We start from the raw sequence: 11,912 nt of genomic DNA on the forward strand, positions 1-11,912 counted from the left end.
CTGCCCGGACTGTAGCTGTAACCTGGCACCCTGCAAGAATTGATTGGTCACTCCAATCAAAACATTAAATATTTAAAGTGGCACCACACCATTCATAAAGTGAAATGTGGAGTGTTTGTTTACTCTCTGCTAATTATTTTAGTCCAAGCAGGCAGACTCAACTGTCTACATTATTAATTAAGCCTCTAAAAATGAGCTAAGGATAGGAAATGTTCCTCTCTGCTGGTAACTGCCAAAGAATAAGCCGTAACTCTCATTAGCCGTACGATAACATGAAAACCTTTTTCCCCAAATTGTGCTAATACAAAGCTAAACAAATCATATCAGTCTATATTTCCAGATGGTTTGGACAGACGTTTACTAGTCCTGAAACCTCAGATGTTAACCGTCTTTAGGAGGTACAACTATTCTTACTAATTTACTGTTGTTTGAGGTTATCTGTGGACTCAAGTAGAAAAGACGCATGGTCTCTAAAATAGCAAGCTTCAAAACAGGTTAGTTTGGAGGTTATTTTAAAGGAAAATGGAAGGTTTCCCCACAGGTCATGCAATAGCAATATATCATAATCCACATACAAGTTCTACCAGTGGTCTATTTCTTTACAACTAGATTTATATTTGCTGTAGGAATATTATATAAATAGTCATCAATGGACTTTGTGATCAGGAACAGTGCACAGTGGTGGAAATCACAACAAAAATTCACATTCATGCTGAAAGGAACGGAGCAAAAAAACCTGAGAGTTACATATTTTGATAGAAAGTTCGATAGTTTCATTGCACAACCTGAAGCAACGCAAGAGTCCTGAGCTGGGATCTTCAATGATGACCTGAAAGTCTGTTCCATTCTGTCAAAAAGTCTCACGCAGTGGTCGAGTGCTGATTTGCAGTTTAGGACCAGAAACACTCAAAATTCTCATTTTTGTTAGACACAGGGGGACAGATCCAAAGGGAATGGAAAAGACGAGTTACAGCATGCAAAGAGATGGGATAGATGTAAGCGCACATGCCTGTGAACTGCAACTTTTGAGTGTTGCAGAATATAAAGCCTACCACTCTGCTGTGTGTCTCCACAGGACTCTGGAGCCTAATTATAGAGCTGTATGAAAAAGTTGTGCTTGTCAGCAGAACTGGCAGGGGGAAAAAAAAATATATATAAAAATCCACATTTTTGCACATTCACAGAAGAATAAAATATTTAGGCAGAAAATCATCATTGCTGCAGATGGACACTTACAGAACAAAAATGGGTAATTTTTGTGCAGCTCTGCTTGCTGCGAGCAAAGCCAGAATACATTTGGTCGCAGATTTAAAATCCAGCCCAGAATTCCTCAATCACTGTCAGTGGCAAAATATGGTTCACAGGGCAGCACGGGCTGAGGGCTGCAGGTAAATTCAAGGCGGGGGAGCCACCCTAACATGAGCAGGCAGGACTCCCCCAAATTTAATGTTGCAGCACTTGCTTACGCCAGCACGGAATTTGGCTCGGGGTGGTTTTGAGTCCTTTTGAGTAAGGATTAGCCACAAAAGCCCGATCACAACTGCGACAAGGGAAAATGTGAGGGTATGCCCATGTCGCAGCGATGAGGAAAGAGAACTGGAAGAAGCATAAGAGATATGAATAAACTGTTAAAGAAAACAGCAGTTGCTAGTGGCCGACGGACTTCCAAGTGCCCCCTTTCTTTATATTTAAGGACATACTCTTTAAATGCATGCTTTGGGTAAGAAGAAATATGCCTATAAAAGAACTACTCTATACCCAGAACATGTCATAAGGATCACTAAGGTATTTTTAGGAGAAATCTAACTTGACAGGATGGTAGGTACGACACCTCTGATTCCCAGTGGTGCTCAGGTGACAGCCTCTACCCAGTATATCAAAAAACCTCAATAAGCCAGACCAGTGCTCTGTGCGCGTGTTGTGTGACCCTCCGTATTCCCAAGAGGAATTGCCCATTTGCAGGCGCAGGGCCGGGACACGGAAGAGGAATAATTTATGTGGACTCTCCCCTTCTTCCCCTCACTTAGTATGGAGCAGAGAAAGGGGGATTCATCCCTGCACAGTCCCCACAGTTCTGTACTACCCAGCCCATGTTTACAGCCTCTCAGTGGAAAGCCTGGCTCTTCAACTCAAGCTGTAGTGACCTGTGCTTTCAGCTTTGGATAAGTGTTTTTCTCTTAAGGTTGTTAAATGCGGTGTGAATTTTATGTGGAAGTGCTTTTTTCTTATTTCTTTTTTCTTTCTTTTCCCTCAGCATCATCTAATTTGGCAGTCCTTGGAATGCTAGAGAGTCTCTTTAATGTCTCTCAAGCCACAAGGACTCTGACTTTACTGCATTAACAAAATACATTTATTTGCTGCCTTTATACATGGCAATGGGAGTGATGAAGGGTTGTGTTCTCAATACTTCCCTCATCTCCTTCTTCTTTGTCTGACATTGGCAATAAAATCCAAATTACAGAAAAGGCAAATCAAGCATACAAATTAAGAAAACTAATTTCATGCCAGCCAACATGTGGGAAAATCTCAGGTGATGAGGAAATCAAAGGAAAATGGCAATAAAATAGACTGCATTAGAGAGAAAAAAATTATAACTGAAGTCACAAAATCCAATCCTATGTTTATACACTTGTAACTAATAAATTCAAAATAAAAATTAATAGAGAGCAACAAAAATTTCCTGTGATAGGACCTTCTGTGCATAGTCTGCAAAAGTTTCTATTGACTGAACCGTTGGGCTGTTTTCTAAAACAAGGAAAAAGTATTTCTTCCTATGTCTTGGAGGTGTCTTAAAATCTGTTGTATGGCATAAAGAAGTAAAATAACTCTATACCCAGTGTGCTTGGTCCTGGAAGTTAGTTTTGTTTGGTTTAGTTTTTATTTTCAAATTAACAGATGGAGTTTTTCTCTGCCACTTCAAAGAACAAGATTAGGCCCAATAAAAGGTAAACCTTTGCTTTTGCTTTGTTCTGTTACCTCATCACAATACTATACTAAAACCAGAAATAATAACAAAAAGTCCAAAATGACTGCCTTGCATATAGCTGTTTACAGTCTGTTTCTTCCACTGACAAAGTATTCCAGATCTTATTATACCACCTACAGGTAGTTTTTAGAGAAATACGTGGGATCCCCTAAGCTGCTGAGTTACACTCCTGTAGGTTGCAAAAGGCAAGCGTGTCCATTACAAACCTCCATTTTTTGGGGAGGTTTCTCATAATCCACATGCTTTGAAGTTTAAACCAGTCTCCACGAAGCAGCCTGCGTCTTTTCTGAAATCTTAGATAACACATGAAACTAGCACAGAGTTGCCGAAATAGACAATATTTTCAGTAAATACTAAAATTGTTCAACTGATAATACTCTTATGTGCCAGCTTTTATTTGATACGGAACATCACATATGAAGTCGTGTCATCATTTTCTGTTGAAGCAAAATAACCAAAGACTATGATACGTCTCTTTTTCCCTCATACTTGATTCTTGTTTACAGATCCTATAATCCTATATAATCATGCACACATTGTTTCAATGCGTCAAGATATTTTTGTAAGCTTTGAAAGAAATCCTCAGCAAATTCCTTTACATTTCTTTATTAATTGCCTTTACAACTGAAGTCATGCTCTTTCAAAAGAACTATTTTGCAAAGCTTGACAGAAAAGAAATCTTGATAGTAACTTACGGATATTTACTGAAAACGTACAGACATAACAGAAATTTTGAACAAGTAACTTCTGGTGGTAAATGACCTTTTAAGGGTATAATCTTTAGTACTCCCATACATTTAATGCTTCTTAACTTGCTCAACCTTTCTTATTTATTTTCTAGTTTTTGCAGGGCTTGATCAACCAGTCTGTCTTGCTTTTGCTTTTCAGAAAATATGCATGAATTTAATCCAAATTCAACCGAATTATGCTACTTTGATGCTGCATATTTTCTCCTGTTGTTGATTAATATGCCCCCTGTGCAAACATCCTCCTCCTACCTGATGCCTTCAGTAATGTCTCAATTCGTTGCTGATGACATTCAAATTTCCTCCAGAGATGCCTTGTGAAGTCACAAACTCAGGATTATGCCCATCAGCGAATGACTCAGGCACAAAGTGATTGATAAGGCAAATAAATACTTAGGTGTTAGCAATCAGTCAGTTGTGATATGCAAGGGGGAAAACAAGACTGCAGACATTTCAGCTATATATCATGTTTTCTAAATTATCTCTTTGTGTGCTGATGGTCCTCTTAATAAATTATCCTCCCTCGTTATCTGATCTGTTCTATGTTTTCAATTATGCCTCTTCTCAAAACCATGTAACAGTCAGTCTTTCTCAGCCTAAAGCTATTTCAATGTCCAGCCTGCATCCGCAAAGTCCAGACAGAGGAAACACTACAAAACTGGTTTTGAGCTGAGAAGCTGTGCACACACACGTCAAAGAGATGCTATGGCATCAGAGAAGTCATGGCTTTATTCCCAGATTCCCTGAGCTCAGTTTTATGTAAGCAATAATACATGACATTGCATATGTTACAGTGGAGTAAGAACATTTTGAGTATCTTCCATAGCATGAGACTGAGAAATCAAGAACTTGTTTCACCTCAGATCTGCAGAAGTCAAAAACCAAAGACTGAGGCCATGGCACAGGAATGAGTAGATTATTTGGTTTCTTTCACTCATTATTTTTGTATTGACAAAACCAAAGTTTTTATAAGGAGAACTTATCTTCTTGTAGAATCTCATGTGAAAGTCCATATACTTGTTTTTAATAAGATTTGACCTGCGTGAGATTTTGGATAGCTGAAGAACGAATTTAGAAAAGAGATCTAAAATGTACACATTTCAGAAGTAATTGTGGACTGCTGGTACAGTCTTCAAACAAATTTGCAAGACATTTTACAACATGTATGTGTGCTCATTACACGTCATAGCATTGCAGATCATATCTTGGGTTTTGTTCTGGTGTGGGAGGTGATCTTGAAGAAATCCGTACATGATCATGGTAGCATGGCTGTGAAACACAGATGTCTTCCCTTAGATGTAAGCTTTTCAAAGGTCACAAATAACAGCAAAAGGGGAAGAGCTCTTGAGTTAAGCCATACGTTCTTTGATTCAAGCACCATTTTGTGCTTACAGCTCCTAGTACAATGGAAACTTGATTTATGATTATAGTGCCTAGTTGCGACGATGATGATAATAATGATAAGGTTTATACTGGAGTCAAAAGGACTTTCTAATAAAAAAACAAATCTCCTATGACAATCATAGTTCTAATCTGAATACTATTTAGTACGGACTTGTGATGTGGATTAGACAGTTGGGGCAACTTCATTTTAAAGTGGCATCTGCATTTTTGCAAATACATATAAAAAGATCATAGAATCATAGAACAGTTTGCGGTGGAAGGGACCTTTAAAGGTCACCTAGTCCAACCTCCCTGCAATGAGCAGGGACATCTTCAACTAGATCAGGTGGCTCTGAGCAAGGTCCAACCTGACCTTGAATGTTTCCAGGGATGGGGCATCTACCACCTCTCTGGGCAACCTGTTCCAGTGTTTCATCACCCTCAGCGTAAAAAAATTCTTCCTTATATCTAGTCTAAATCTACCCTCTTACTCTCAAACCATAACCCCTCGCAACAAGCCCTGCTAAAAATCTGTCCCCATCTTTCTTATAAGCCCCCTTTAAATACTGAAAGGCTGCAATAAGGTCTCCCCAGGTGTACCTACATATTATGCCATAATAGAAAAATCTACAATTTATAAATTGGTGAACTGTGCATCAAAGCAACTTAAATAGTAGGTACAGAACTATATTTGGTATTTTTTTCATCTTTGAAAGTGTATATGTGCAACTTTAGATACTAAGTTTAGGATCATTAATTTGGTTCAGAAAGTGGGCTGTATAACGATAACATTCCAGGCAGTGAATGCTTGTGGAAAAGAAATTGCTAAGCATAGAAAAACAAATGGAATGGAATTTTAATTTGCCTCTACGTCCAGAACTTCAGATGCTTGTTTGGAATACAACCACGTTTTTGCATGCTAGGCATACTGAAATTCCTATACAGGAACAAGGCAGCTCATGAAATTTTCAGTATTTTCCATTCCATCCTTTTCAGAATCTGTCCATCCTGTCCCCTGTCCAAGCCATCACAAGAATAAATATAAAGATAAATGAATAACCCTGGTTACATCACAGTAATACGAACACTACAAACAATACGAACACGGTAATACGACTCTGCCAGACCAACGGTGCTGAACGTCACAAAAGTGTTTCAGTGTGTCCAGAATCACTTATTTGAGTGACTATAATACTTAACTTTTCTAAGATGTTCTCTGTGAGAACCATCTCAGAAGAAAAGGTGAAATATACACTGACTTTGTTTACTCATTTTCATGCGGTTTTGTTCATTACGCTCCAGGTCTATGTGGAGACCCGCAAATAACTGAGAGTAGACAGCATATGAAAGCCTGTGGAGTAAGCTAATGGGGGTAACTGGTCATCTTTCAGAAAAGATAACGCCTGTGTACTTAAACAGGTAATAATTAATCATTTTTTCCAAAAGTAAATTTCTGTTTAGCTCCTTGCCAATTTCTACTTAGTTTTGAGAGCACATTTTGCGGGTGATTATTGCAACAAACACATCTTCTGGCTATGTCTTTTTATGGCTAAGCAAGAACTACAGCTTTCCAAGTTTAGTGCCTGAATGTCTTCTCAAAATAATACCATGACCACAAAGTCTTTTTCATTTACCTGCCCATCTGTGTAGCTACTGCTCTTGGTGAATGCACTGCTACAGCAGGTTCGTTACAATGTACAGCAGGTTCGTTACAACGTACAGCAGGTTCGTTACAACCTATAGCAGGAATGTTACAGCCACGGGGCAATGTTCCTCACATACTTAATGAAGACTATAAAACCAATAAAAATAAAATGGGGTTTGTGAATTCTTGCAAAGCGATGCTATTTGGTAAGGGAAGACACCAAAAAGACTGAGGTGATACTATGTCTACACCAATTACAAAGTCGTACATTTAGTCTTGATCAAAATGATTTGCAGGCTAGAAGTCCCATTGGATATATAGTAAATCTTAAACTTCTGGCTATTGAAAACTGAGCATTTCTCACTCTCAAGGAGACTGAAGCCACACTCCTGTATGTTGAATGGAAAGTTGTCATCCTTAACCCCTCTCGGTAACTGCGATGAACTACCTTCAATGTTTGTCTGCTTTTAGTTACAGCAGCAGAAGGTTCTCCAAAGATATCATCGTGTTTTAACACCATTTACAATAAAACTTTTAAGAGCAAACTGAAAAAGGAAACTCCCAAAAGAGGTTTCTGATGGATGGAAAGAGTTTGATGCATTTTCTATTTCTAGGTATGGGAACGGAGAAGATTTATCAATTTTTCCCAAGACTGACATGTAAGTTTGGTCCCGAAGGAGATGTAAAGAGGTGAACTATGGTGTTAGTAACTACTACATGACAGCACGAATTACTCTGTCATTCTGACATAACCTCATGGCTCTGTAAGCTTAAGAGCTAGTCTGAATGGATGCCTACGCAGAGTAAGTATGGGCATGTGTGATCAAGAACATCAGCTGGTTACCATGGATGGTAATTCTAATGTTTTGTTGCATTCACAGCACACAGAATCTGACATCATATTCCCTTGTTATACATCCACTTGCAACACTTAAAACTTGATTTGTGGTCTTTATGAAGTACAGTGAGAAATCACCCTGAACTTCCTTCTAGAAAGCAGCACATAAGCAAAGACCACATTTCCTTATGATTCATACACTTTGGGATATTTTCATAAATCAGCCAAGAAATTAATTATAAAAACAAACAGATTACATTTCCTTCCACTAACCAGAAAATGTTATTGTTGCTTCCATTCCAGCTTGTAAAGACGCAGAATCATTACTCTAATATATAGTATATGCGTGTGTATAAACACAGATATATGTACATGTACACACAGTATGAGGCTTTGAAATCCTAAATTTAAGTAAGATCGCAAGGTATTTATCTTAACAAGTTTTAACAATTTCTTAATTCTTTTAAAAGGCACCGGCCCCTAATGTAGTCTTATTGATCAGAATTGCTCAGATGATAAAACTCTGTAGGGACTCCATCACCTCACGAGAGAGTATTTTTCCCTTGTAAAGTGCTAAGAAGTTAGTAATACAGGGTGTAACAGACCCTGAAAAAAGCATCAGAGAAGCTATGCACAGAAGGAGGAAAATAAGTTCTGTGAAACACCTATCAATATAGTATTAGCAGGCAAATATCCATTTGACACTGATTCTCGGGAATTAAGAATGCAGTATAAACTGCAGCGGGTTTCAGTTTAGTATTTTAGAGTTCGAGAAAGTGTTCAAATGATTGAGGTGGTTCTGCAACAGAGAGAAAGTGCAGCGCAGAAGCGATTCGCAGGAGCATATGGAGGGAGCAGACCAACAGTGGCAAACTACGCAGTGAATTCCGAGGAACTAAAAATCTGTGTTGCAGGCTACATGCAGAAAGACAAAATCATTCAGAAGAACCAATTTTTTTTCAATGCCACTGAGCCAATCACCTCAACTGGCTCAATGCCAGCCCCTGGGCATTTGTATCCTTAACATGGGGTATCCGATGCTTTTAGTAAGGACTTGCATTAATTACTTAAAATAAATATTCCTATCATTAATCTAATCAGAAAACTTTCAGTGTGCTGAATCTGTTCAGTGGAACAGATTTTTTTTCTGCATTGCTAGGAAATCAGAGTTATTTTTTTTAACATGTCAGCTTCATAACGAGCAAGAAAGAAAACTGGATCTCAGCCTGTCGCGTAAAGCATCATACTTTTAACCTCCTCCTTTCATCCAGAGCTCTTTACCTTTACTGACACCCTCTGGTCCCTATCTCGAAGTCAGGTTTGAATTCATTCCAGCACTCCTTCCAAAATTTACTTTCCAAATCAATATTTTGTGGAGCACAGAACCGGACATTTTCTGAAACCCCCATAAATCATACCACTGATTCCCCAATAGTTTACCATGTCAGCAACTTATTCAGGGGACTCAAGCAAATTTGCCAGTCACGACCTTCCTGTATTGAATCTGTGCTGACAGTCCTTTAAGTTACGCATTTCTTAAAGTTGCCATTTATTATTTCCTAACAGCAGAGTTTTTAATCATACCTTTTATCTTAGCTGCTAGGATATTTTTCCTCACGATCTGTTTTCAAAGCTGCGTTCTTCCAAGTTCTCAGCTTTAATTCAGCCACACAGAGTTTTTGTATTTTCTGTTTTCATTCTTGGTACATCTGCCCTCATTATAAAATGAAATTAAGATCCCTTCCCCTGACAGTTTAACCTAGAATTCAACGCATGACCTTCAGCTTCATATTGACCAACAAACCTAAAATCTGCACTCTTAGTCTCCAGACCATCTGTAGCTATCTTCACACTTTTATGTCACGCTCTGCTAGTTCTGACTTTTTCCACGGGCATTTGCTTTCTAAGTGTATGAAACAGAAGAACTGCATGTTGAATAGTCCACTTTTAAAGCTATTTAGCTGTGATCACCTTCAAGAACATGTCACACTTCATCCTCCTTCTTTTATATATTTTTTGTCTTCCAGGACTTCGTCTTCTTAACCACATCTCTTAATCATTCACATAGTTAAAAGTATATTGCCACAGAGGGCCACTGTACATGAAATATTCCTCAGTTACTTACTATAGTTCACATCCCAGTTTTCTGTCTTCCTTTTAGTACACCTCATGCTAGTAAACAAGTGTCTTCCCTCCCAACAAGACAGACACTGAAAAGGGTTTGGGTTTTTGTTTGTTGGAGTTTTTTTATTTGAAACTTTGCAGATAAATGCTAGAATAATTAAAAGCAATTTATGAAAATCTATTTTTACAAATTCTAATAGATATTTTTATAGCACTTTAAAGTAATGGCCCAATTATTGCTAATTCTTTTGATATCCCCTGTAATAATATTAATCACGATGAACTGATTTTGCGTTAATATTGATTGCCATAAAGTACCGCTGAAGGAGTTCTAATATAACTCAGCAATAATTAATTGCGCTTTTATTAATTGGAAAATGTCATCCAAATTTTAATTATCAGGAATCCCCCTTAGTTTTTGGCTAACAGTGAGCATGTAATTTATTTGTAGTTTCAAACTTTAAGGTCTGATCCAAAGCTCACTGAAGACTAGGGGAATGCTGTAACTCCTTAGAAAAATTTGGCATCAGGTTCTTCATTAAAAAACATCACTGAAAATGTGTCATTCAAGGAAAGTATAAATTTTTAAATTAAAAAAAATGAACAAACTTTGCAAAAATGTTATGTTAAATTTCTGAAATATTGCAACACGTAGAATACTTTAATCCTGAGCAGTCACATCACACCATCTTGTGTAACTTCTGTTTTATGAAGTTTCTGTGCTCAACAGGAATGAAACTAAACATCTGAAGAAGTACAGATACAGTAATGAATGCCGATTTTTCCTCTGAGATAAAAATCTTAAAAACACGGTTTCATGCTCAGTGTTACAGATATAACTCTCAGTTCATCTTCTTGCCAGCTCATAGACATTCCACATAGTCTTATCCACTGTCCTCATATCAGAGAGGAAAAATCAGTGCATCTTTATGTAATTCCATCTCCTCTGCCTGTCAGCAAAGGAGAACAGTCCAGGCACCGTACTTTTCTAATTCAGGAGATAATTGTTTATCCCAAAGCCAAGTACCATTCTGAACTTCATAACAAACACAACTTTTAGTGCATCACTATAAACTCAATACGCTAGGTTATTTTGTTTCACCCTCAAGCATTAGCACGGTAGCTCTCCCAAAGCATAAAAAATTGCTTATTAAAATAGGCATTCTTTCTCTGGAGTACGTATTTGTTCTAAAAGCCCCACACCTCCCTTCACAACTCATTCACTGCAGTAGTTTGCTAGCTAGTTAAATGACAGAAAGCATATACAGCAGATCACAGTAATTTCTGCTTCAACTTTTCCGCTCAATTATGACAGCAATTTCAACGTTAGGATTCAAAACAACAACAACAACAACAACAAAAAAGGCAAAACAGATAAACCTGGAGCAGGAGCCCGAACACGGGATCTCTCTCACCACCGCTGGCTTCACAGCAGACCGCTCACGGAGATGCCGCGATGGACATTAACGACAAATAACCTGCACACACTCCGCAGCCTGACCCGGGGAAGCGGTGCCTGGGCGGGGGGAACGGCGAAGACACTTACCGCTGCTGTGCCACCGCCTCTCGCCCGCCCCGACTCTCAGGCTCTCTCTCCCATCCTCCTGACAGCCTCAAATATAGCAGTCCCTTATGGTGCTGAGCCTGTGGGGAGCAGAGGATTGCAGAGTTGGGGCTTTTTTTTTTTATTTTTTGTTTTTCCTCCCCCTTTTTTTTTTTTTTTAATTTTTTAAACCATCCAGCGGTAGTTCTCCAGACCCGACCGCCTCTCCTGCTCCTCCTCCTCCTCCTCCTCCTCGCCTGGCTCACTGATGAAGAGCCCCAGGTGAAGGTATCCGCGCCGGCAGCTCCCGCCAGCCCCTCCCGGCCCCGCCGTGCCCCCTCCCCGGCGGGGGGGACCGAGGCACCTCCCCCGGCCGCTCCCGGGGGGGCGGTGGCGGCTCTGCCCGCCCCCGGCTGGATGTGGTGGGGTGTGCGTGTCTGATGCGTGTGTGTTTTGATGTGTGTGCCGCATCACACCGCGGCTCTCCCCTACCCCTAAGCGTACAAGGATCCCCCTCCCCATTCCTCCTCCTCGCCGCCTTCCTCCCCGGTTTTCTCCTCTTCCCCACTCCTCTGCCCTGGAGCGTGAAGGCAAAAGGGCGACCTGAGGAGCGCTCTCCCCTCGTGTGCCGCTCCCCTCTAACCCAA

At 39.6% G+C, this 11,912-nt stretch overlaps 1 protein-coding gene across 4 annotated transcripts in view; it reads right to left on the reverse strand.

Annotated features, from left to right (window-relative positions):
* Positions 1-11,593, reverse strand: part of CNTN5 (contactin 5) — a 661,723-nt gene extending 650,130 nt beyond the window's left edge. The window contains exon 1 of one of the 4 annotated variants that reach the window (XM_074570954.1): positions 11,269-11,593. The gene's annotated coding sequence lies outside the window, so the exon portion shown is untranslated. Of the gene's footprint in view, positions 1-11,102 lie in introns of all 4 variants that reach the window. The other 3 variants (XM_074570976.1, XM_074570986.1, XM_074570965.1) reach the window with 3 other exon arrangements.
* Positions 11,594-11,912: the final 319 nt, after the last annotated feature.

The sequence above is a fragment of the Larus michahellis genome, chromosome 1 (assembly GCF_964199755.1).
Source record: "Larus michahellis chromosome 1, bLarMic1.1, whole genome shotgun sequence".
In the NCBI taxonomy this organism is placed as follows: domain Eukaryota; kingdom Metazoa; phylum Chordata; class Aves; order Charadriiformes; family Laridae; genus Larus; species Larus michahellis.